This window comes from Cervus canadensis, chromosome 20 (genome assembly GCF_019320065.1).
Source record: "Cervus canadensis isolate Bull #8, Minnesota chromosome 20, ASM1932006v1, whole genome shotgun sequence".
NCBI lineage: Eukaryota > Metazoa > Chordata > Mammalia > Artiodactyla > Cervidae > Cervus > Cervus canadensis.
The window spans coordinates 33846511-33874397 of NC_057405.1; the positions used below are offsets into that span (position 1 = coordinate 33846511).

General features: G+C 37.2%; 2 long non-coding RNA genes across 2 annotated transcripts; one reads left to right on the plus strand and one right to left on the minus strand.

Moving 5' to 3' along the window:
• LOC122422570 lies at positions 1-15387 on the minus strand. The gene is made up of 3 exons (XR_006263874.1): positions 14579-15387; positions 8919-9018; positions 1-364 (listed from the first exon to the last, which is right to left on the minus strand). It is a non-coding gene; the product is annotated as an uncharacterized LOC122422570 (long non-coding RNA).
• Positions 11790-27887, plus strand: LOC122422569. The gene is made up of 3 exons (XR_006263873.1): positions 11790-12279; positions 27596-27631; positions 27743-27887. It is a non-coding gene; the product is annotated as an uncharacterized LOC122422569 (long non-coding RNA).

The window sequence follows — 27887 nt, forward strand, 5'->3', positions numbered from 1 at the left end:
TTTATCTAGCTGTGACAAGCGGGGGCTTCTCTTCGTTATGGTACGTGGGTTTCTTATTGCCATGGCTTCTCTTGTCGCAGCGCACAGGCTCCAAATGCACAGGCTTCAGTACTTGCGGCAGCAGGCTCTGGGATGCCAAGGCTTCAGTAGTTGCGGCAGCAGGCTCTAGAGTGTGAGCTCAGTACTTGGGGCACAGGGACTTAGTTGCTCTGCAGTATATGGAATCTTCCTAGATCAGGGAAAGAACCCGTGTCCCCTGCATTGGCAGGCGGATTCCTATCCACTAGGCCACCAGGGAAGTCCATCAGTGAGGTTTAAAAATTTTTTGTTGTATCAGCTTAGCTCAGTTGATTAGAGCATGGTGCTAATAAAAAGAAAAAATGTTTTAATCAGAAGTCTGCTTAGGCTTGTCTCAGCTCTCAAAACGCTACTTCCTCTTCCATTAAAAATATTGCTTTCTCCATCCTTAGACATTTTAAAAAAAAATTATACACTTAAATACTTACAATGCTTTGCCTGCTGTTATAATTATTACTATTCTTTACTCCCCTACCTCCAAATTAAATTTCCCACCAAAATTAAACCTACTCATAAGAATAGAGTATGTGTCTCATTTTATTTATGTATGCACTTTAAAATTTTATTAAAATAAATGATATTTTATTATAGATTTTAATTTAATTTTATTTAGTATGCTTTAAGTAACTCTGTAAGCAATGTTAATCATTTATGGGTTAGTGCTACATACAAAAGTGAATGAAAGAGTGAGCTAATGAGCATGCAAATTAAAAAGTACATACACATAAACTGAGACACATACCCTGTTCTAATGGGTAGGTTTAACACAGACAAACAAATGTATGGCTACCAAAGGAGGAAGGGATGAAAGAGGGATGTATTAGGGGTTTGGAATTAACATAAACAAATTAATATATCTAACACAGGCAACCAACAAGGACCTATTGTATTGTACAGAGAACTATACTCAATATTTGGTAACAAACTATAAGGGAAAATAATCTGAAAAATATATATATACCACTGAAACACTTTACTGTACATCTGTAACATAACATTGTAAATCAACTATACTTTAATAAAAATAAAATTTATATGTATATATATATATACATATATATATAAAATTGGAGAAGGAAATCCCACTCCAGTATTCTTGTCTGAAAAATCCCACAGACAGAGGAGCCTGGTGGGCTACAATCCAAAGAGTCACAAAGAGTTGGACAGGACTGAGCATCTAAGCATGAATGAATGATATATATATATTATATGTATATTTGTATATATATATAATAAAATATGATAAAATGAAAAAAAATGAATGAGTGTTAGAAGTCAAGCGTAGCAGAAGCAAACAAAATACATGCTATTAAATATCATACTACTTCTTAATTGTTCACCATAAGTAAATAAGTTGAGATTTCTTGCATGGTTTATCATAATGCCTAATATATACAAATAAATTAATGAATATTTATCAATTGTTAACTGAATTGCTCCTGCTACACTTTTTGAGATATAATTCAACATTCTTCAGGATTATTTTTTATTTATAGTAAACCAACTATCTTATTCATGAGTATTATTAATGGCAGAGTAATACTCATTGTATATATATACCACATCTTCTTTATCCATTCATGTCAGTGGACATCTAGGTTGTTTCCACATCCTGGCTATAGTAAATAGTGCTACAATGAACACTGGGGTTGGTGTGTCTTTTAGAATTGTGTTTTTTTCAGGGTATATGCCCAGTAGTAGAGTTGCTGGGGCATACGGTAGATTTACTCCTAGTTTTTTAAGGACTCTCCATACTATTCTCCATAATGGTTTATGGAGAACATAATGGCTTATGGCTTGTTTATGGAATAATACTCAGGCATAAAAATGAATGGATTTGAGTCAGTTCCAGTGAGGTGCATGAACCTAGAACTTGTTATACAGAGTGAAGTAAGTCAGAAAGAGAAAAACAAATGTAGTATATTAATATATATATATATATGGAATCTGGAAAAATGGTACTGATGAACCTATTTGCAGGGAAAGAATAGAGATGCAGATGTAGAGAATGTACTTGTGGATACAGTGGGGGATACAGTGAGTGGGACAAAGGGATAAAGTAGCATCAACATATATACACTATTGTGTGTAAAATGGATAGTTGGTGAGAAGTTGCTCTGCAGCACAGGGAGCCCAGTCTGGCTCTCTGTGATGACTTAGAGGGGTGGGATGGGGTAAGGGAGGGAGGCTCAAGAGGGAAGGGATATATTTATAATTATGGCTAATTCACATTGTTGTATATCAGAAACCAACACAACACTGGAAAAATTTAAAAAACTAAAGATATATTAATGGCATCACAGACAAATAATGTTCTAGCACAAATTTTAATTAAAAAACAAAACAAAACAAAACAATAGAATGAACAGGCTCAAAAGCAACCTGACATACAAGAAAACATATTTATATAGGTAAAGTAAGTGAAGTCGTTCAGTCGTGTCCGACTCTTTGCAACCCCATGGACTGCAGCCTACTAGGCTCCTCTGTCCACGGAATTCTCCAGGCAAGAGTACTGGAGTGGGTTGCCATTTCCTTCCCCAGGAGATCTTCCCGACCCAGGGATTGAACCCGGGTCTCCCACATGGTAGGCAGACGCTTTATCGTCTGAACCACCAGGGAAGCCTTATATAGGTAAGGTGTACACTTATTTGTTCCTTTATAAATACTTATTTGGAGTGTGGAAGGTAAAGGAGAAGAGTCTTTCCTAAATAATAATAACGAACATTCAAGAAAAGAGAAAGAAACGAGTAAATTTTTTTTCCCAAAGATTCTGGAAAGCCCTCATCTACTTCTCAGTTCATCAGGAACATTATTCTTTCAGTATCTCTTCTCTCTCTGGGGTATCATCAGTTTCTCCTTTTCCACTGCATCCTCCCATCAGTTCAAAGCACTCTCTCATGCCTCCAGTATTTAAAATAAAACAAAGAAAATACTCTGACTTGTCTCTACAAACTTCTCCAACATTATTTTTATTCCCAGAAACAATTGTTTATAATATGTTCTGTCTCCACTTCTTACTTCCCACCCTTCTACCACTACTTTGCATCTGTCCCAGGCCACTGAAACTGCTCTTATCAGGATTACTAAAGCCTTCTTGTTTCCAAATCCAAATCCAAGCTGCTTTTTTTTTTTTTTCCAGCAGAGCAATGAACAGCATTCCGCATCATGAGTCATCCCCTGCTTCTTTAAACATACTATCTATCTCTTTGTAGACTCCTAGTCTCTTTTTCTAGTTTCTGTTTCTTGACTCAGCTTCAAAATGCAGTTCTTCAGGGATTAACTCTTGGTCTGCTCTTTTTCTCACTCTACACTTTCCCTTTTCTCTATTATGTAATTCTATGGGTAGAACATGCAATGTTAGCTGCCCAAATACACAGTTCCAACTGAGATTTCACCAATGAGTTCAAGACATATATACAAGCGGCCATGGATGTCTGAAGTGCATCCTAAATCCAACACATCCAAAACTGGATTTGGATCCTCATCCTCAAACCTGCTCCTCCTAGGTTTTAAGTAAATTGCACCACCATCTACACAGTGGCTCAACCCAAATTCGTGGTAGACATGTTTCATGCCTTCCTCCCCTTCTCATGCTTCACATTTTGTCAAACAGCACATCCTACCAGTTCTCCTACCAAAATACATCTCACATCTGTTTTTTTCTTTATGTTTCTATTATCCTCATCCAAGCCACTATCACTTTTTGAGTGGATTCTTTTCTCAGCCTCCTAAATGTGATCCCTGCTGCCTTTGTTTCTGTTTTCGTCTTGCTTCCTTCATTTCTCACAGCAGATACATAAAGTGAAAGTACATCTGATCTCTCTCACTTCAACTTAACTGGGTCGCAAATTACTTTCTTGTCCTGCAATGTCCTACATCATCTTACCTGGTGGCCCACCTACTCTCTCTACTCCAATCAAATCTACCTCCTTTCAGTTGCTGAAATTCTCCAAGCTTTTCCATGGTTGAATTATTTTTCTTAGGTTCTTTCTTTTTTCTGCCCAGAATGTTCTTTACCCTCTTAACATATTTTTTTTTGCATGGCTGAATCTTCCTTTAGGTATCAGTTTATTACCTCAGAGAAATATTCAGTGATACTGTGAGCAGTTCCACCCCCCAGAGAATTTATTATTATTATGGATTTACTTACTCTTACATCTCTCTCACTAATCTATACACATCATGTGGGAAGGCAGTCTTTCTCTTTCACTGGCTTCTATCTGAATCCTTCATACAATATCTGGCAGCTGGTTATCAAGATAAGTATTTTCCAAATAAGTATATTTTAATTGAGTAAATGAATGACAAACTACTATAATTTAAATTGATCTTCTAATACATGGGCCAGTTGTCTATTCAACTGTGATCAAAGTTGTTATTACTGGGACTTCCCTGCTGGTCCCATGGTTAAGAATTCACCTTCCAATGCAGGGGACATGGGTTCAATCCCTGGTCAGGGAACTAGATCCCAAGTGCTATGGGGCAACTAAACGAGCCCATGTGGTGCAACTAAGACCCAACAGAGCCAAATAAATTGATAAATATTTTTTGAAAGTCTTTAACATTGAATGACAGATACAAGATTTGGATAGTCTTAGCATTTAAACCAATGAACACAAAAAGAGAGACAAGCCAGTCATGTTTGTTACACCTAGTGCATTAACCTATGAGATAGCTTGTTTTTATTTATGTGGCTTACTTTTCACATTAAAATTAAAATTAAAAACCATATATAAAATTTTAAGGAATTAATTTTCCAACATCTTCAGGATATCATTTGGCGTATATCCTTTTTTTTTCAGTTAGTGAATTTCTGGGAAGATATAGATTTTCAAAGTATTATTATTTTGAAAAAATTTTTAAAGATCATGATAGCAGGAGATAAACAGTTTAAATGATAAAGATTTCTGATGGCAGAATTCATGCAATTTGCTTTTATATTCTGTAGTCTATCTGGAAATTCCTTCCACCAAAAGTATGACTCATTTATTACAACCTAGCAAAGACTCAAACACAGGTAAGCATGGGTTAGTGTCTTCTTCAGTTTAGGTTAGAATGTTGACACTTTTTTAGCATAAAGTAAGAAATGTGAAAGAGAGCAAAAGGAAATAAAATTTTAGGCAATTCCTTTAAGCCAATCTTTACCAAGCCAAACTTTATTTCAATAGAGTATCAGAGAATGAAAGCAAGGCTATACCAATGGCTGTTTGTTAAAAACAGAGCCCACTGAAACTGCCTGGATCCTACACTGAACACCAAGGAAGTACCATCAGTTACAGAATGTTTTGCCTTACTTCATGTCCGCAGCTTAAGAACTATGACGCCATAAGAGCATGGTTGATCCTTTGTTCCCAGTGGGTGCTCATAAAATAGTTGTGATGGCCAAAATGAATTGATTTGAGTAGGAGAACGGAATTTGAAATCACTAACATCTCTTCTTCCAAAGCTGATATTATTTTTCAAAAACACCATCCCACGCCCTGGAAGGTATCTGTTCTAAACATTAGATGCAACTATCTGTTGTAAGCATTAAATTTTAGCTTTTGAATATCTTAAAACATTTGAGAGTAGTTTATTTGATTTTGCCCTTCAAAAACTTTTTTCCAATCAATATTTGGCTAGCTTTGAGAAATCTGGCAATCATGCATTATTTGCTAATGATGATGACTGTCCCACTCACTTTCCCTCTGCCTTTGAAACCATATCTGGAGAATACTTCTATTCAATAATGTTTTCCTTCTAAAACATCTGGCTATTGCATTTTTACCTCCCTTCTCAATCAGGTTCAAAATTGGTGTAACCTATGATTATCTGGTAACCATATTTGTGGAATAAACTGATACATTTATTCTAAGTATCAGATACCTTGGAGGACAGAAGAATGAAATAGTTGAAATACAAACTGAATCAGAGAATCTAGGATATGAGGTTAATATGCATACAATGATTGCAGATAATTCTGAAGCCTTGTTTGTTTGTTTTCCTGAAGCCTTCATTATTGTTTACCAGTTGAATAAAGTGCTCAAAAAGATAATAACTGGTTTATTTTCACAAATATGTCCTGGTAGTGGAGATCTTTCATAAGCTATGGGTGATAGAAGCCAGAAGTCTTGCCTTATGTTGACAGAACAGAGCACAGAAGATACTGGACCTCAGACCAATGGAAGCTGGGGCATTAACGTGGGTGAAGGTGCTCAAAAAGTGTACAGAGATTACAGGACAGATTAGTAGAAATAATCCCCCAAATTCTCCTATAGATACCTGAGTACTCTCAACGTCCTCCATGTCTGGGAAAGAATTCAGGGAGGAAAGCAGACACCTCGCATAGAGGTCAGTGAACTTGGGGGACGACCAGGAGATAATCACTCAAAGTTCATAGTTTACCTTAGGGTTCACTCTTGGTGTAGATTCTATGGATTTGGAAATTTGTTTCTAATCGTAAGTTGTAACCACACTTTTTTCTAATGATGCTGTTGTTTAGTTGCTAAGCCGTGTCTGACTTTTTTAGTGAACCCATGGACAGCAGCCTGCCAGGCTCTTCTGCCCACGGGATTTCCTAGGCAGGAATACTGGAGTGGGTTGCCATTTCCAGGACATCTTCCTGACTCAGGGATCCAACTCACATCTCCTTCATTGCAGACAGACTCTTTACCACTGAGCCATCTTTGGGTTAGTCTCCTTCAAGAGATTTATTAACTTATTTACATTCCTTTTTCTACTGTGTAAAATGTATTTATTTAAAGAGCTTTAGAAACCATATAAAATATTTCTGAAGAGGTAAAAGAGGTGAATTTCAGGAGGGAAAACTATTCCAGTATTACATTTGGAGTCCTTGTAAATGGAAATAGCTTGTTTCTGTGAGTAAATTTCCCAGTTATCTTGGGGATTTTCAAAGTATTATGAAATAGTCAACGAAATAGTGTATGAAGGAAAAAGAATATCTCAGGGTATAATGCCTATGGGTATTCCAGTACAAGTTACATCAAATTAGATCATTATGGAGGTGGCACATCTAGACTATCACTTATGTACCACATTTTCAGCATGTTTCATGTGAATATCCTGGAGCCAGGGACAGATGATGTGTCCTGAATGAACACACCCCACTGCCATACTCTCAAGAAACTTAAAGACAGACAAATAAAGAGGTTGTTTCACTGAGATATACAAAACTAGGAGGTGATACAATGACACACAGTTGCCAAGTGATAGGCAGTTCTTCCAGACTAGAGGGGGAACATAGAAAGCAGGAAGGCAGAAGATGCTTCATAGATGGCATGTCCCTGGAGGTAAGACTTGAAGCAACTGACAAGAATGCAAGACAGTCAGTCATCTGAGTCAGCTTTCACATGAGATAACTGTCTCACTTGCCAAATGCATCATTACTACTATTAGAATCATACTGACCAAACATGATGGTGATAGATGGTACAGCAATCTTGGAGGGAGAAGGAGTCATAAAACTGAGAAATTAACTAGACCTGACCCTCTGACCTTCTCTCACATATTTTTTACTCCAACAGACACGGCACTCTATGCTTAGTGCTAAATCATGGACTTTTTCATCAAATTGAAGTACCGCAACGATAACTCTGCAAAATAATTTCTGTAAGAAGAGTGGAAGTATCCATTCTTTTCTTTCAATTGGAGGCCTTCTCTGTACCCCCATCAAATTGTTTTTTTAGGAGATGTAGCAGGCTTCTTTTTCTTTAGTCCTTCTGCCTCTTCAGTCACAGATTAATGGCTCTACCCTTGGAAGTTTTCAGACTTTGGAAAAATAGCAAATGACATAAATGTAAAATATGTTAGCAGGTAGATTTATGCTCTGCTTCCTTTACTTTGGCGTATTTGGATAAAACATCAAGACACTGCAAAGTCTAGGAAAATGGAAATCTTGATTTAGAATAAGTGTCCCCTCTCTCTCTCTATTCTCTGTCCCTGTTTACTTCCAGCCAGTCTCCCATAACTACATTCATAGACATTTTATGTGTTTCTGAACTTGCAAATCATAACATCAATCTATCTATAAACACACACACACACTTTTTCATCTTTTTCCTATAACATATGCTTCAGTGGATTGGGCGCTGAGATCAAGCAAATAAGACACGGTTCCTGCTTCCCTAGAAGTTCTTAGTTTAAATCAGACAATAGGAACACAAACATACAAACATTCAGGCAGCTGTGCAAACAATTACACTAATGAATAGTGCATATCCATTTAAAATTTGTTAGCATACACCACCACGTGTAAAATAGATAGCTAGTGGGAACCTGCCGGCTAGCGCAGGAAGGTCAGCTCGGCGCTCTGTGTATGAGCTAGAGGAGTGGGATGGGGCCGTGGGAGGTCCAAGAAGAGGGGATACTTGTACACACATAGCTGATTCCCTGGTGGCTCAGTGTTAAGAACCCGTCTGCCAACGGAGGCGATGCAGTTTTGTTCCTGGGTGTGGAAGGTCCCCTGGAAAAGGAAATGGCAACCCGCTCCAGTTACCTGTGAAACCCCATGGACAGAGGAGTCTGGTGGGCTATTGTCCATGGAGGTTCCAAAAGAGTCGGATAAGACTTGGTGACTCAACAACAACAAAATTAGCTGATTCACTTCACTGCAGAGCAGAAAATAACACAACATTGTAAAGCGATTATGCTCCAGCTTTAAAAAATGTTAGTAAATACGGGTTATGAGGGAGAAAGTGGAAAGTGAACTGAAAATCCTTTCAATGGTTAGAACTGAAAGAGGACTTTGAGACTATCAAGGTCAGCAGCCTCATTGTACAGAAGGGAAATCTGCCAGCACTGTTTCAGAGCGTGGGTGAAGGGGAAGGAAATCATAACATTACCGTCCATTGGTAGAGCCAGGCTCTTTGTAGGTCAGATTTCTGAACGCTCTGAGCAGAAGGGATTGAGCTCTCTGTCCAAATGATGAGATAGGTTATCAACCTGAAACCAACAAGGATTTTTCAAATGGAGACACTTGAAAAGGTCTTCTAAATCCCTATTTGGACTAAAAACCCTTCTCTTGTACCTTTAAGTAATCCGTTTTCTCAGAATCAGATGCCTTGTGCAAATCTTCTCTTGCCATCTCAAACAAGCCTCCAAGCTTTTTGCCAAAGACACAGAAAATGGTCTCCAGGATAAATTTCAAGACTTCCTGATGGCTGGACTACTGCAGTTAGGTTTCAAGAAAGGTACTTCTGATTTCTGGGGTAAAGGATGAAGCTACATAGCACATTTGCCCCCAAACACTAGCTTTTCTTTTTTTTCGAGTGGTCTGAAGCCACCAAAATGAAAGACCATAAAAATCAATTTTAAGAAGTCCAGCTCAATATAACTGGGTGCAGAGGATCTTCAAATGTTCTATTTTATTCAAAATGCTATGTGGAGCAGAACAAGTAGTAATATAAAATGAATGTCTATCTTTTTCTGACCCTAAGTTCAATTGCATTATTAAAATATAAACCCTTATTTCCAAATATTGTAATACTTTGAAAAGAACCTATAACATAAAAATGTTGAAACAGGCTTGGCTTTATTTTGGAAACTCTGACTGTCACCAATTTATTCCCAAAGGGAGGCATCAGCATTAATATTGACAATTTCTTCCCTAAAATAGCCACCATGGAGTCCTGCATACACGGTGTACTCAGGAAAGCTTGCTCATCAATTTACTGACTCACTAAGACTGTTTCTGCTCTGTGTCATCAATTTAAAACATCTTTATCTGAAAATAATTTATAGAAATCCATGGTCTTTGAAAATGAAAAAAAAATACTGTATTGTTTTCAGATTTCACCATTCTGTTTTCTGATAAACATTCAAATGACAAGGCAGGCTTCAAGAACAGTCATTGCAGCCTCCTTTAATCCTTTTTACATGAGTTGTCCCTTCTTTTTCTTTCTTTCTCTCTATGTTTTGGCACAAATAGAAAGCCCTATATTTAAATATTTAATCTAGAGGAGATTTCATTCCTTGTTGGAGAGTCTTGGTTGATCAATGTGCCCAGTGATAATATCATCTAAGTCATTAAATCACCAAAACTATGAACTAAAGCCTCTGGTATAAGAGTGAGGACCCCCTTCCCATAAAAACTTAAAAGTCATGTGTAACTAATATTATTTAGTTCCCTGAAAAATATAAACTTTCCACTACTTACATTTAAAGTTAAGAAACTAAGTATTTTTATTTATTGAAGCTATATGATCTGCTTACTACAAGAAGTTTGAAGGAGCTTATAGTGGAGAGAAGATAGCATAAACAGGGAAATGAGAAAGAAATCTAAAAGAAAACTTGGATATCAAAGTAAAAGATAGAAGATTCTGCCAGGAAAGTAAGCAGTTCATTGTATTTGTTTCTGATTTTCTGACACTTAATGTGAACTTGTACTTCTGTTTTAAGACCCAGGTCAGATTAGCACCCTCTCTGTGAAGTCTCTTCTGAGTACCTAAGGGCCAGGACTCTAGTGGTCTTTTACACTTATGCTAATATGAGTACCTATCTGATTGTGTTGCAGTACTACTTATAAATCTTCCTTTGTTTCTGTGGTCAACTCAACTACCTAGAGTCAGGAACCTTCGCCTTTCTTAGGTTCCTATTGTTAAAACAGCATTTAGCATCCTCCAGTAACCTGATTTTCCTCTTCTCTGGAAAGTTTTGCAACTTTCCCATTACCCCTTGAGTTCTGAGGTATCATCTGTAGGTGAGTCTTTCATTCTGAAGACCTGCACTACCTTTCTTTGACTAGGACAAAATATGTATTAGAAAATTTTTCTAATGTATTAAATTAATGTATTAAATTAAATTAAATTAATACATTAAATGTAATGTATTAAATTATGTCCACATTTTCATTTTCCCTACACTCTTTTCTACAACTCCTAAAAAAAAAAATCAGAGCCCTTGAATTGATTTTCAATAATCCATCCCTATTCTACTCATCTATTTAATTCTTTTTCAATGTTTTGTGAGTTTATCAACATTATCTTTCAGAATGGATCACTAATTTGGTATGTTTTACTTCCTTTGTAATTGTTCACAAAAAATGGTTTTAGTTCCAAAAATGTTTGCTTATTTTTAGTAGTAGTCTGGTTTTCCTTTCTTCTTCCTTCTTCTTAAATATATTCAATATTGAAGCAAATCTTTCTGAGAATGTAATCAGAATATTTAAGTTCTCTTACCTTCATTGAACTATTTCTTTTTCCTCTATAGTCATTTGTTCTGTTTCTTTAGCTTGTTTCTTGACATCCTTTGCATTTAAGAAAATCAGAACTAATTTTTTTTAATTCTCTGATCTTTAGTTGGCAAATCATACTTGTGAATAAGGACTTGATTGATGAATTAATTTAGCTGTTGTGTTGCACCCTCTCTGAGTAGGTCTGGTTCTATTTCCTCAAAAAGGCTTTCCCTGGAAATGAGCAGGCTGTTTTACTGTCTTTGTGTAAATAGGTGAGGATGTGTCAACGTGTAGGAATGATTTAAGGATATGTGGCCAGAAGGTAAGCAGGCTACCTAAATGCCAAAATAACAAGAATGTTACTCTGAGAATGGGGTATTTCAGCATGTTTTTCTCCTGACTTGAGACGTCTTTCCTTTTACATTCGTTTTTGCGGTTGTACAGTCTGATGTACAGTCAGCTGGGCTTCTGTCGCAAGAGACAAATGTCACATTGAATGGCTAGACCATCTTAGGCAGTTTATTTAACTTCTTTAGGAAGATGTTCTCTGGCTTAAGCTAAGGAAGAAACGCCTCTGCTGTCAGTCAATTTGTGGGGAAGTGGAGAAAAGCCACTAGAGTCCTGTTAGCCGACAGATTTTTAAATACTTATCTTGACGACTGGTTTCAGTTCTTCCCCACCCCCATGCCTCCTGACTGAACTTGGAGCTTTTCCCAACATACCCAACACATCTCCTTTGACAGTGCTGGACTTCCTGTACACTTTCTCCTAGTCTGGATTATTTATCAGTAAGAACTTATTCTCTGGAAATCATTCACAATTTCATTTGTGCTACTGGTATCACTTCTTATTTGCTTTGCAACTATGGATTTATTTTCCTTGTAAAACAACGTTGATGTGTAATGGAACTGGGAAGGAAAAGGATAAACCCACTTCATATGTTCTCCGTTTTTTAACTAGGGGCTCTGTGAGCTTGAATTCCCAGTTGGAGTTTAGATTTGGTGCTTCATTTGGACTCTGAACTTCCAAAGGTAAGCATGTGTTATCTACTGTACTTTTACATGTTTATTTAACTGATTTGCCAGTCTTTAGAATGTTTCCTATGTCTAATTATTAATCTTTAGAAAGGTCCTAGTTTTATTCAGAAAATTACAAAAGCCAGACTCATAGAAATTCTCTTTGGGTCTGTAATAGCGTTCAAAAAACATGAAGGTCAGTTGAATTCAGGCTGAGGGATGAATCTACCTGAGTCACAGGTGTCAATACAGGTGTGAATATTAAAGGATAAAAATGCCCTTGATACAGATCATTTAATAACAGCAAGAAGTAGGCTGCTTAAGTGTTTTTAAATCTTCTAGTTTCAAAAGGTGTATCTAAGGTTCAATAAAAATCTGAATAATTGAGAGCATACATACAATATATGCTGTATCCTAATATATAAGTACTATATATTATATATAAATATGTATACATATATATTTATATATCAATTTTCCTTTAAAAAAAAGAAAAACAAAAGTAGCTCTCAGTTTCTTCATCACCTTTGATAAAAATTATCTTCTAAGAATTCTATCTAATTCTCTTCATGGAAAGTCACTGGCCATATGTTCATTTAATCCCACAATTAGAGTTTATCTTCTATTACTTTGCAGTCAGTGAGAATGAGAGGCCCTGACCTTCTCAGATTGCTCTGAAATCATAAGAAGTGCACTTTGAAAAGACAGTAGCTGTAGCTTCTCTTTTGTCAGTTATTTAGTTTCAATACTTTTTAGTAATTCCAAAGACAAATTACATTTTCATTTTCCTTTGTGTTTCTCCATATTGATTCAGGCTAGAACATGGGTTTGACTTTTGTTTCCTGGTGAAATTTATTTCATTAAATATTTTTTAATAGGACAAGCTGTATATTATTTTTCCCATATTTTTCTTTATGTTTCAAATATACATTAAGCCTCCTTTCACCTACCTCAAAATACACTTTAAACCTTGCTCAAGTATAAATTCATTGTGAAATTAAATATAATCTCCTGTAACCAATTAGTTTTAAAAAAGTGCTTCATTCATCATTTCTAATTTTTCCAGTGAAAAAGTCAATATGTATCAGATCAGATGATATAAAATTCATTTCACTGAATGAAGTAAAAATGTAAGAGAATGCAGGAATAATGCTATATATGAAAGTGTGAAATGTACATGTAAGGGTGAAATGTAGACATAAGGGCTTAGATTGATTAACGTGGACTGAAATACACTTCTCATCAACATTGAAGTAGGGACATCACAGCTACTTAATAAATGGTTATTGAATTAACAAAACAAATCATTAAGTAATGATGCTATCACATTGAATAGCCTGATGCATTCATTTCAACCATAGGATTGTTCCTCATTACGGAATTTGATTTATATTGCATACTAACATTTATTTACATGGTTTCTTCTTCTAGTAACCTGTGGGATCTCTAGGTGCAAGGACTGTGTCTTATTTATTTTTATACCACAGTACCCAGCAGCATGCCTGGCACTGTTAGATGCTTAGTGATTTTTCTAATTGAATTGAAATAAAACATTTATATTACTTAGACAAAATAGCCTCTCCCATTTAAGAAGTCTAGGAAAATTCCTAGCTCAAATAGATGGGCTTTTAAAGCTGGTATTTACTGGGAAAACTACTTACCGATATTAGCTTCATGAAATTCTCCATTCTCAGAAAATGACACTTATCAGAACGCAAACCAACATCTGATTTATGCTACACATATCACTGTCTGGTGACGCTGGTCAAGTTATCCATAATTGTCCAAGTTGCATTTTTCTCCTTAAAAATCCTCACTCGGTTCCTTACCTGTTCTTGTATGGTTTCCACTGCAAATGGGACCCTGGCGTTGCATCTCTGAGGACCATCATCCACCCACTGGAAACAGTTGTTTCCACCCACTGGAAACTAGGACAACCATCCTGTGTCCCAGGATGGCTCTCTAACCCTGGGTCCTAACACTAACTGCATCTGCCCGACCAGCACCAAAGTGACTGTCAGCCTCCATTTGAAAGTGGTTTAAGGAGTTCTCAGGCAGCTCTCTGCTCTCCCAGTGTACCGTATGCTCAGGAGCCTTGGCAGTAAAATTAGCAGCACTGACACCTCTATTACAACATGTACAAAAATTTATTCTTCCCTGCCTTTTTACATGCTGATCTCTCCAGCAAAAAATCCATATAAAATGCCGCAATCAATATTTTATAAATTTTTCATTAAATTAACAAGCACCTTGATCAAATAATACATTAATCAATGGATTAAGAAAGCTGCATGTGCTTGGCAGAGCTGTTTACCTGGACAAGACTGCCTTGTTTTCTATTTCCTGTTCTCCAGCACCAGGGCAGCCAACTTCATGCCTTTTCTTTTTTTTTTTTTTTCATGCCTTTTCTTTTTCAAGATTTCAGGCCACTCCTTGCCTTCTGTTCTGATGCATTTAGAACCGATAAATATAAATATCTGACACATATAGTGAACTGATAGACTTTCTATAGCCGGCATTGCAGTGGCATTGGAGAAAGCACCAATTGTCACTGGAAACCCTTTTATAACTCTATTCGAGGGATTTCTTCTGATTTTTTATATTAACATCACAAAGGACTTTTGCCTTTGGCATGACCACCAAAACAAGCTGAATAAACTATTGCACTATTTGTGTTTTTAATCCACCAGAGTGCTGAGAAGGCAAAGAACCCTAGTTGACTCAACTCCAAAATGTTAACAAATCCTGTTTTATTTCTGGTGAGAAACATGCCCGCTCTCACATTTGTTGAGTCGAGTCCGACTCTCTGCGACCCCATGAACAGCAGCACGCCAGGCTTCCCTGTCCCTCACTATCTCCCAGATATCACCTCACTATCTCACTTTTCGTGGAATGGAAAGAGAATAATTATCTTTTTTTTTTTAATTTATTTTCATTAGTTGGAGGCTAATTACTTCACAACACTGTAGCGGTTCTTGTCATACACCGACACGAATCAGCCACGGATCCACAAGTATTCCCCATCCCGATCCCCCCTCCCACCCCTCTCCCCACCCGATTCCTCTGGGTCTTCCCAGTGCACCAGGCCCGAGCACTTGTCTCATGCATCCAGCCTGGGCTGGTGATCTGTTTCACCCTAGATAATATACATGTTTCGATGCTGTTCTCTCGAAACATCCCACCCTCGCCTTCTCCCACAGAGCCCAAAATTCTGTTCTGTACATCTGTGCCTCTTTTTCTGTTTTTGCATATAGGGTTATCGTTACCATCTTTCTAAATTCCATATATATGCATTAGTATACTGTATTGGTCTTTATATTGGTCTAATAATAATCTTATTAAAGGGAATAAGGAGGAAGAAACAAGCCACAACTTGAATGAACTTCTAATGACCAGGGGAAGGCTGGCCTGACAGATACAATGCCAAGAAGACCCTGTCAGAGAGCAAATCCACACTCACCCAAAGGCCCTTTTCCACACACAGGTCCCCATTTGTAATACACTTACGGCTGACAGCTGGGCTGAGGACTCTCCTGAGAGAGCCTCCAGTGTGGCAGCCACTGAAACTAAGGTAGGCAACTTCAGAAGCCTGGAGGTAAGAGGAACGGAGAGAAAGCCTCCCAGGCAGCTTGCAGTGACCCTCGCAAAGCTAAAAGCAGAGGGGGAGGGCAGAGAGAGATTATCTGTAATGCAGAAAGAGCTGGCAGCTGAACTATAAACTGGAGACAAAATCTCCATAGTTCAAAAAGATAGTGACTTTGCTATAAAATGCAAAGATATCTCTGGAATCATGCTAGTATCCAGATGTTAGAATTATCAAAGAGGGATTATTAAATAATGACAATAAAAATACCAAAGGATCTAGTGGAAAGATGGACCACATGTGAAGAGATGAGGAATTTTAGGGGAGAAATGTAAAACCCTGCAGGAGAACTATAGAAAAGAGAGAAATGAAAAATGTTACCAGAAATGAAGAATTCACAGCTTCACAGTGGGCACAGAGGGAAAGATTGGCTCACTGGAAGTCAGGACAATAGAAAATATCCAAACTGAAATATAAAAAGGAAAAAATGTCCCTCTCTGCAGATCAATAGTAAACAGTCAGCATTGATGCAAAAATAATTTCAGGAGGAGAGGAAGGAGAAAAAATGAAAAAAAGAAATATGTAATAAAACATTGGATGAGAACTTTCCAAAATTCAAGAAAATCATCCTCTCCATAGGTATCAGAAACTCAATAAAACCAAAGCATAACAAATCCAAGGAAAATGCATATATAGGCATATCATAAACAAAATACTGAACAGAAATGATAATGAAAGCATTCTGAAGAAAAAAGATACATTACAACAGAGATATGTTATAAAAGATACATTGCAAAAAAGATACCAAAAAAAAAAAAAAAATATGTGTGATGTCTGACTTTTCAACAGAAAAGAAGGCAGAAAAAGGAGGAACGGCACCTTTAAAATGCTGAAAGAAAAAAAAGGAAAAAGAAATTAACCTAGAATTTTATATTCAGCAAAATGTATCTGTAATAATAAAAAAGAAATACATTTTCCTATTGACAAAAATCAGATATAGCTTGTTTCTAGACTATTTGTACTATTAAAAAAAAAGCTTTAAAAAGGCAGAAATAAAATAATAGATTAAACCCTGGATCTACAGGAAAGAATGATGAACATCAGAAACATAAAATATCTTTTATAAACTATGCTGCTGCTGCTGCTAAGTCACTTCAGTCGTGTCTGACTCTGTGCAACCCCATAGACGGCAGCCCACCAGGCTCCCTCATCCCTGGGATTCTCCAGGCAAGAACACTGGAGTGGGTTGCCATTCCTTCTCCATTTATAAACTATACATATCCTTATATCTTTTCAAACTTTTCACTGTTTAAAATAAAAATAATAATGCATTTGGTGTTTGTAACATGTGTGAAGTAAAATATAATGCCATTAGAGCACAAAAACTGGGACCATAATGTCTAAGACTCATGAAAAGTATCCAATTATTTAAAAGTGGATTATGATAAATTAAAGATACTTATTTATATTATAGAGTAGTTACTAAGCATATACACAAACACACATACAGAGGTATATATCCACACATACACACACAAAAAAGGGTACAATTAAATATGAAAAATATTTGAATCACCCAAAAAAGGCAAAAAATGAAGAACATATTAAATAATGGATAAATATAAAACAAATAGTAGTTTCATAAATTTAAACACAATATCAATAATTGTCAGACAAAATGAAAAGGCAAAGTTTAATAAATGCTATTTATAAGAAACACATGATAATTATAAAGACAGAGTAAATACTTGAAAGTAAAGATGTTGAAAAAGCTGTACATGCAAACACTAAACATAATAAATCTGATATGACTTTATTGCAAACCAGGGGTATCCAACTGTCGAACTCAAAGAAAACAAGACTCCCACTTCTGACCAGCATAGAGTAAGAGAGGTTGAATTTATCCTCTTAATTGAATCAACCAAAAACAAACAAAGGAAACCACCATTCTGAACATGCTAGGCAGGAGGCAGTGAAGAATAGTCACTCCTGAGGGAAAGGACAGGAACCAGGTGAGGCCAAGGTGCTCCTCAGAGGGCCTTGGGGGAGTTTCCAGAATGCAGCACAAAGTGGGAGGATGTCTTTAGAACCATACGGATTGCCCGAGTTGAGGAGACCAAGGAGGCTACAATTCACAGGATCGACTACAGGAACATAGGAATTGTAGGAATCAGAGTGATGAAAGGAATCAAACAGCTACCACAATTTGGTTTTTCCCTCATTCAACAAATTGTGTTGATGGTTTTGCCTCCATAACAGTACTGATCAACCCTGGGGTATTTATTATTCTTCCTTGAAATTTCAGTAAGGCTCTAACTTGGTTGGTTGAAGATGGTTGTTGTTGGTGGTGGTTTAGTCACTAAGTCATGTCCGACTCTTGCGACCCCGTGGACTGTGTCGCCTCCCAGGCTCCTCTATGCATGGGATTCTCCAGGCAAGACTACTGGAGTGGGTTGCCAACTTGGTTGGTTGAAGATGGCTGGTGTGGAGTAATTTAGCATAAATCACTTTCACTTTTAGACAGTAAATGACCAAAAGTACATTAGTCATCACAAATACTTCTTAGCTCATCTTCAAGTATTAGACCATTCCTGTATTACAGCAGAGGCCTTTCACTACACTATAACCTCAACCACTGAGCAAGCAAAGTTCTAGTATTAACAGTTGCTCTGTTTCACTCTCGAGCTGACTGAGTTTTAGCAAGGGATGAAATAATTTTTACTGACAAAAACGTAGATGGTTTACATAGCCCTTTACACTTGGGCTGGAAACTTTAAAAGGAATATGATAAACACCCTCCCACACTCTTTTCAGGCTACTTGTAGATTAAAGAATAGCACATCTGTTTGTGAGTCAAAAGACTTACTCAATGGCTTTTGCATTTTATCTGTATGTTTTCTACTCTTATAAATAATACACACATGACTATAGCTACACTGTATTTTAGTCAAGATTATTACCTCCATACCTTTGTATCTTTTTATAACACAAACACTATATTGTTTATATAATCTCCTGAGATCATATAGGAAGAACATTCACTGCAAATGATATGAAAAATTACTGCCTCTTACAAAAAAATAATGGCTTGTAGAAATCATTAATTCAATTATGCAAAGTGCACTTTTATTTAGTGGCCTTTTTATCATCCAATGGAGAGAAACGGAATCGTGTGCACCCTCCTCAAACATATTCCATTAGTTTCAAATGCATTGTTAAGGAAACTGTGATTCAGGATATTAGGAAAGACACCAAAACTAGAAGACAAGATGAAGTGCAACAGAAAACAGAATTCATCAAGCATAGGTATGAGTTTAGCCACAGGGATACAGAGCCAGCACGAGAGGCTTAGGGAGCTGAATCTGGAACAGAGTATTCAAGAAGAGACCACTGGGTCATGCTGGGGTCTGAGCTACAAGGTGAGGTTTCAGTGGAAACTTTAATACCTTCCAATGGGAGAGTAAAGATTAGTCTTGTTTTCTCCAAATTGTATTTCTCTGACATTTGTACCAACTCTAGAAACAGGCTTAAACACAAAGCCTACAGTGTTGAAAGGGGTTCTGGTTTGTAGGCTCCAATTACATCTCCAAGAAATAAGTGTGCACCTTGGTCCTTGGAGGGGCTTCTCAGGTGGCTCAGACCGTAAAAATCTGCCTCTAATGCAGGAGACCCAGGTTTGGTCCTGGGTTGAGAAGATCCCCTGGAGAAGGGAACAGCTACCCACTCCTATATTCTTGCCTGGAGAAATCCCTGGACAGAGGAGCCTGGCTGGTCACAGTCCATGGGGTTGCAAAGAGTCAGACATGACTGAGTGACTAACACTTTCACTTTCACTTTCACTTTGGTCTTTTGAAGCTTTGAAACAAGACACACTCTTCTCCTTTTGCAATAGCCTCTTTGGCCATAGTTTTTCTCCAAAGAGACTATTCCATCCATAGGAAAATCTGCTGATGTGGGCAATGTCTCTTTTGAAAAGGATTACAGCAAATCACTTCCTCAGCAGTCAGCAGGCACTGCCACATAATTTGATGATACATAGACAGGATAACTGGCCTTGAGCTTGTGAATCGTTCTACTTTTCCAGAAAAGAAAAAAAAAAAAAAAAACTTTCATCATCAGCTCTTTCATCTCTACCTTCTCAAAGTCTTTTCCTCTCTTGAGATAGTATTAGCATTCACACTGTTGCTGATTTTTCTAACCATGGTGAGTATTTTTAAATGAATAGTTTTTATTTTACCTATAACCATTCATTATAACCATTCCTTACCTTTTGCTGAGATAAGAATGCATTAACTACCTAAATAACATGCATCGTGTGTTCAATGATTTTTTTGGTGTGTCCTTTTGAATTTTTCCTATACTCAAACAACTTTGCACTTCCAATGAGCTCACGTTTATTTCCATCATCATCATAATGCCCCTTCTTAAAACTCTCTTTCCTTGTGTATCTGTTGACCATAACAATTAATAATGACCAATATCATCACAACATGAAAGGCATCAAGCCTTGTAAACACTCATTGAAAGTGATTTTTAATCAGTCAAATTCAATTTTTTTAATTTAACAAATTATTTTATTTTTAATCTTAGTGAACACTTACCATAAATGTATACATTTCAGTTAACTTACTTATCTGCATTTATATTATGTGAAATGTATTTATAAGGATAGACTGAGGAGAAAAATACTAAATTTACAAAGCTAGATCAATAATAAATTGCTGTCGAATTACCTTCACATTTTTAGTATAGTGTTTCCTCCCTGATTTTTTCAAGATATTTTCTTGAAAATGATTCCATTCAATGTCTTAAAATAAAATAAATCTTCCAAATACCTTTTTTTAAAAGATAGAACCCAATAAATGCTCTTTCTAGGAGATGAAGGAGACCTGGAGACTTTTAAAACCAGGTTTGTATAAAAGCAAAGACCATTTTTAGTGCTATCTTATTCATTATTCATATTTAAACAATAATAGTGTGAAACTGATAGTAGCAATTTGTATAAAAGCAAAGACCATTTTCCATGAGCTATTGTCTCTGTGGAGAGTCCTTCTTCTTCCCTATTATCCCTAACCTTCAATTCCATAGAAGTACAATTCCATACAGAAGTCACCTCTTTCAGCCAAACTCTCCCTGATTGCATCATATGGTAAATGTTTGTATCTCCCTCAAATTCATATGTTGGAATTCTCATGCCCAAGGTGATGGTGTGAATAGGTGAGGCTTTGGGGGGTAATTAGGTCATGAAGATGCAGCCCTCGTGAATGGGATTAGTGCCTTTACAGAAAGTGACCCAGAGAGATCCCTTGCCCCTTAACCTTGTGAGGACACAGGAATAAATCAGTGATCTACAACCAGAAAGAGGGTCTTCATGAGAACCCTGCCATACTGACACCTTGATCTTGGCTTTCCAGCCTCCAAAATAAGTTTCTCTTGTTCTGTTGTATATTACCCAGTTTTTGATATTTTGTTATAGTGGCTCGAATTGACTAAGACAGTAATCCAGCCAAAATGTGGGACTAAAATGTTCATACTTCCCTGCTCATGCCAGTTGTCATGGTAGGCAGACTTGAGTCACTATTCTTTTGGATCATAAGTTGAAAGAGGCTATCTATACATAAAGCAAAAACTGTAGGTAATTTGCTTTCTGTTTGTCCCATCCACCAGCCTGAAAGCTCTGTGAGGGCAAAATCTAAGATCAATATCTCCAGTACGTTCCATCACAAGTGTTCCATAATAATAAACCTTAGTGTGTATTTTCTGAATTCAAATTTTAAAAAAAACACAAATTTATAAAAATATATGATTTCAGAGGAAAGACACAATTTCTTTAGAGTCACTTTTATCCACCTGTGATTGAACAGCAGAATTATCTGGGAAGATTTGTTTGAGACCACATATCCTATCTTCTCCACACTGATATATGCTATCATTTAAGAAAGTTTCCAGAAAATAGTGCTATGTGTTTCTAATTTATAATATAGAAATAAAAGAATTTTTGATATTCTGATTATCTTTAATATGCTACAATCACAAGGCAATGAAGAAATAAATATGTATATGCAGGCCTTGTGAGCATGTGAAGTGAGTGTAATTGTGCAGTAGTTTGAACATTCTTTGGCATTGCCATTCCTTAGGACTGGAATGAAAGCTGAACATTTCCAGTCCTATGGCCACTGCTAAGCTTTCCAAATTTGCTGGCATATTGAGTGCAGCACTTTCACAGCATCATCTTTTAGGAGTTGAAATAGCTCAGCTAGAATTCCATCACCTCCACTAGTTTGTTCATTGTGATGCTTGCTAAGGCCCCCTTGACTTCACACTCCAGGATGTCTGGCTCTAGGTAGTGATCACACCATCATGGTTATCAAGGCCATTAAGATATTCTTTGTATAGTTCTTCTGTGTATTCTTGCCACCTCTTAATATCCTCTGCTCCTACTTCTGTTAGGTCTATAACCTTTCTGTCCTTTATTGTGCCCATCAGTGCATGAAGTGTTCCCTTGGTATCTCTGGTTTCTTGAGGAGATCTCTAGTCTTTCCCATTCTATTGTTTTCTTCTATTGCTTTGCATTGATCACTGAGGAAGGCATTCTTATTTCTCCTTGCTGTTCTTTGGAACTCAGCATTCAGATGAGTATTTCCTTTTCTCCTTTGCCTTTTGCTTCTCTTCTTTTCTCAGCTATTTGTAAGAGCTCCTCAGACAACCATTTTGCCTTTTAAGTAAGGTTATATTCAAAATCCTCCAAGGTAGGTTTCAATAGGACATGAACTGAGAACTTCCATATGTTCAAGGTGAATTTAGAAAAGGCAGAGGAACCTAAGTTCAAATTGCCAACATTCCCTGGATCATAGAAAAAGCAAGAAAATTCCAGAAAAACATCTACTTTTGCTTCATTGACTACGCTAAAGCCTTTGACAGTGTGGATCACAACAAACTGGAAAATCCTTAAAGAGATGGGAATAGCAGACCACCTTACCTGCCTCCTGAGAAATCTGTATGCAAGTCAAGAAGCAACAGTTAGAAAAGGACATGGAAAAATGAACTGGTTCCAAATTGGGAAAGGAGTACATCAAGGCTGTATATTGTCACCATGCTTATTTAACTTATACACAGATTACATCACACAAAATGCCAAGCTGGAGGAAGCACAAGCTGGAACCAAGATTGCTGGGAGAAATATTAATAACCTCAGATATGCAGATGACACCACCCTTATGGCAGAAAGCAAAGAGGAACTATACAGCTTCTTGATGAGGCTGAAAGAGGAGAGTGAAAAAGCTGACTGAAAACTCAACATTCAAAAAGTGAAGATCACAGCATCCGGTCCCATCAGTTCATGGCAAAGAGATGGGGAAACAATGGATTTAGAGACAGACTTTATCCTTGGGCTCCAAAATCACTGCGGACAAGTGACTGCAGCCATGAAAGTAAAAGATGCTTGCTCCTTGGAAGAAAAGCTGTGACAAACCTAGACAGCATATTAAAAAGCAGAGACATTACTTTGCCAACAAAAGTCTGTATAGTCAAAGCTATGGTTTTTCCAGTAGTCATGTATAAATGTGAGAGTTGGATGTAAAGAAGGCTGAGCACCAAAGAATTGATGCTTTCAAACTGTGGTGTTAAAGAAGACTCTTGAGAGTCCCTTGGACTGCAAGGAGATCAAACCAGTCAATCCTAAAGGAAACCAACCCTGAATATTCATTGGAAGGACTGATACTGAAGCTGAAGCTTCAATACTTTGGCCACTCGATGTGAAGAGCCGACTCATTGGAAAAGACCCCGATGCTAGGAAAGATTGAAGGCAGGAGGAAAAGGGGACAACAAAGGAAGAGATGTTTGGATGGCATCACCAACTCAATGGACATGAGTTTGAGCAAGCTCTGGGAGATGGTTAAAGGAGAGGGAAGCCTGGCGTGCTGCAGTCCATGGGGTCACAAAGAGTTAGACACAATTCAGTGACTGAACAACAACAACAAAAACATGCATGACCTGCACTTACTTGTATACATACTATACATGTATATACATATGTACATATTTATAGGTAAATATGTATGTATATATTTACCTATGAGTTTATTTACAGATTGATGAATATATAGGCAGATGACATGGAAATAGTAGCGAGACATTTTATCTGGCTTTAAACCCAAGAGTTGTAAATGTGAAATTCAAAAAAAAGAATAATATCTAATTTTTTTGAATATACACAAAGATGATTTAATTATTATAGGAAAAAAAAAAGAACAAGCATTTTTCAAAGTATCACATAAGCTGCTGTGCCCATTAAGGTATTAATCTGGTTTTCTTATAAATGGAGATGCTTCTATATGTTGTCCTTCAATATTTCTAAGTGCATATAAGGCAGGAGATTTACTAAACTTTTCAAGAAAAAAATTAGATATAAAGCATGTGTGGGGCATCCCTGGTGGTCAAGGGGTCATGGGTTTGATCCCTGGTCCGGGAGGATCCCACATGCTGTGGAGCAACTAAGCCTGTGTGCCACGGCTAGAGAGACGGTGCACTGCAACAAAGATCCTACATGTCACAACTAAGACTCCGTACAACCAAATAAATAAGTAAACATGTTTAAAAACATGTTTCCATCTCATCAAAACATTTTAACAATCAAAAAGCAAAGTTGAAGCTCGTTTTTCAGTTTTAATTCTGTAGTCCCAAAGCTTGCCTTGAGTAGAACAAAAACAAATGAGAGAAGGAGGGCCTTCACAATTACTGCTAGATAATTAAGAAAATTACATACCACAACTCTCAAACAGATAAAACTGAGTAAAAGAATAAGTTGCATATATGCAGTATCACAAAAAAAGAGAATAGTCAACTGTAGCAACACATGAAGCATAAACTAAATGCACGCACCTGGTTAAAATCTGTGCCCTTCCCCCATTCAGCCCTTATAGAGAGACTGTTCTCTACTGCTGCATAGCAAACTACCCAAAATTTGGCAGCTTAAAACTAGTAGACTTTTAGATTCCACATGTAAGTGGTATTATATGGTATTTGTCCTTGTCTGACTTACTTCACTTAGTATAATAATCTCTTTGTCCTATGAACTTATTTACAAAACAGAAAGAGACTCACAGACATAGAAAACAAACTTATGATTACCAAAGCAGAAAGTGGGGGGAGGGATAAGCTAGGAATTTGGGTGTAACATACAAACACTACTGCCTATAACACAGATAAACAACAAGGAGCTACTGTATAGCACAGGGAACTCTACTCAATATTTTGTAATAATCTATAATGGAAAAGAATTTGAAAAAGAATTTATGTATATATATATATATTTAACTGAATCACTTAACTATATACCTGAAACTAGCAATGACATTGTTGGTTAATTGTACTTCAATAAAAAAGAAAAAGAAAAAAACAGACTCGCCATTTCAGCAGATCAGAAATTCAGGAATAGCCTAGCTAGATAGCTAAGATTCACGATTTCTCATGGCCTTCAGTAACAACTAAGTTGGGTCAGGAGGTGTTGAAGAAGGGCCCCTTTCAAGCTCGCTCTTGTCACTATTGAGGCCTTACTTCCTTACCCTGTGGGTTTTTCCACGGGGCTGCCTCAAGGACTTGAAGCTGCCTTTCCCCAGCTCTGAGCTATCCAGGAGAGAAGGAGAGAGCCGGAACACCCACAAGATGAAAGCCACAATCTTTTACACCCAATCCTGGAAGTGGTAGCCTCTCACTTCTGCTGTATTCTGTTTACCGGAATCAAATCACTAACTCAAGCCTATACTAATTTCCTGGGTATCACACAAAAAGGATTATATGAAGATCATTAAATGTCATCTCAGAAACTTTCTACATCAACCTGAAAAAGAACACTGAAAGCAATTTTGTTATTATACTAATTCGCAACTCTGATGATGCCAGCAATTAAACTAGGCAGAGTTGTAAAAGGAGTAGGAAATTGCAACCCATTCCAGTATTCTTGCCTGGGAAATCTCATGGACAGAGGAGCCTAGAGGGCTATAAAGTATGGGGTCACAAAGAGTCGGACACAACTAACCAGGAGCACATTCAGAGGGATGTAAAAAGGGTAATCAAAATCCCCATCAAAGACACAGACGATGAGGTCTACAAATCAGGATGGAAAAATGCCCACATTTCTGACCATTGCTTCCTGGTGGCTCAGATGGTAAAGAATCTGCCTACAGTTCGGGAGACCCAGGTTGGATCCCTGGGTCAGGAAGATCCCCTAGAGAAGAAAATGGCAACCCACTCCAGTATTCTTGCCTGGAGAATTCCATGGACCAAGGAGTCAGGAGGACACAGTCCATGGGGTCACAAAGAGTCGGACACGACTGAGCTACTAACACACACACAAACACACACACACACATACACACAAACACACATAGAAGCTGAATACTGCCCTCTGACTGTTTTCTCAAAATTCCACTGAGAAAGATATCTTCCCACTCAATAGCTCACATGCCCCATGGAATTGTGGAAAAGGTCTAATAGGCTCCAAGCTGTGTTTGAAAGGATTCGAGCCCAGGAGTCAGAAGGACTGCAGTCTGGTTCCAGGTCTGATGATAAGTTTGTAGGTATCAGCACCTCTATGTATAAATGTAATGCTTTAAAGAGCTCCTTATGTCTTGCCAGCATTCAATAAATAAAAATTGGGAGAAAAACTGAGTAACACTACTTTCATGAGGCATTATCATTGTTATTCTGCATATAAAATATAAATAAAAGTCTCATTTGAACTGCTTACACTTTTAATCCAGCTAAAGTCTCAATGCCTAGACTTAAAACACCAAGTGATAGTCAACAACTGAGCAACTGAACACAATGACAACAACATTGCTGTAATTAGTCTTTCTTACTCTTTTTAAAATTGTAATTAACTCTTGATTGCAGGGTGTGTATATATGCATAGGTGTTTAATAAATATTTAATTGGGGGATAATTTTGAATTTACTGAAAGGCTGCAAAGATAGTACAGAGAGTTTCCGTATGCCCATAACGTAATTTTTGCTAAAGTCATCATCTTATGTAGGAATAGTGCTTTTGACAAAAATGAAGAATAATACACAGGTACATGATGATTAACTCAACTTCAGACTTTATTCAGATTCTACCAGTTTTTCCACCAATGTCTTTTCTTTGTTCCAGGATCCCATCCAGAGCACCACAATGCATTAAATTATCGGGTCTCCTAGTCTTCTCCAATCTGTGCGAGATCCTCAGTCTTCCCTTGTTTTTCATGACCGTAACAATGCTGAGGAGTAGTGGTTATTTTGTAGACTATCCTTCAGTTTAGCTGTGTGATTTTTTCTCATGATTAGGCTGACAACATGACTTGAGACTTAGTGACTGAACAACAACAATAACAAAGGTTTGAGAGAAAAACATAAGGTAAGCTGACTGCTCATCACATCGTATCAAGGGGTACATGACATCAGCATGAATTATTACTGATGTTGTTAACCTTCATAATTTGCTTAAAATGGTATCTGCCAGCTTTCCCCACTGTAGTCTTTTTGTTTTTTCCTTGACTATACCCTCTCAATAAAGATGAAAGTCACTACGCCTAGCCTACACTCAAGTGGATCAAAGGGCACATTTTATTATAAACATTATACCCAGTGGCAAAATTCATTTTGGAAATTTGAATATGAATACGCCTTATCTCTAAACTTAAACCTCTATGATTTTTCATACCAATTCATTTCCCAGTAAATGCTTCCTTACTCCATACTTCTCTCTCTTTAGGTCTACCTCGGAGAACATTTTGAGCAGGAAAGAGAAGTATGAAACATTTAATCATAATTCTTTTTATTTTTTTAAGGAATTATAAAAATATAGTTATTTATTTATGGCTTCACTGGGTCTTCATTTCTGGATGTGGGCTTTCTCTAGGTGCAGGGACTACTCTTCACTGAGATGCGCAGGCTTCTCGTTGCGGCGGCTTCTCTTGCGGCAGAGCATGGGCTCTGGGCCCCCCAGAGTTCAGTAGTTGCGGCACACAGGCTTAGTTACCCCGCAGCATGTGGAATCCTCCCAG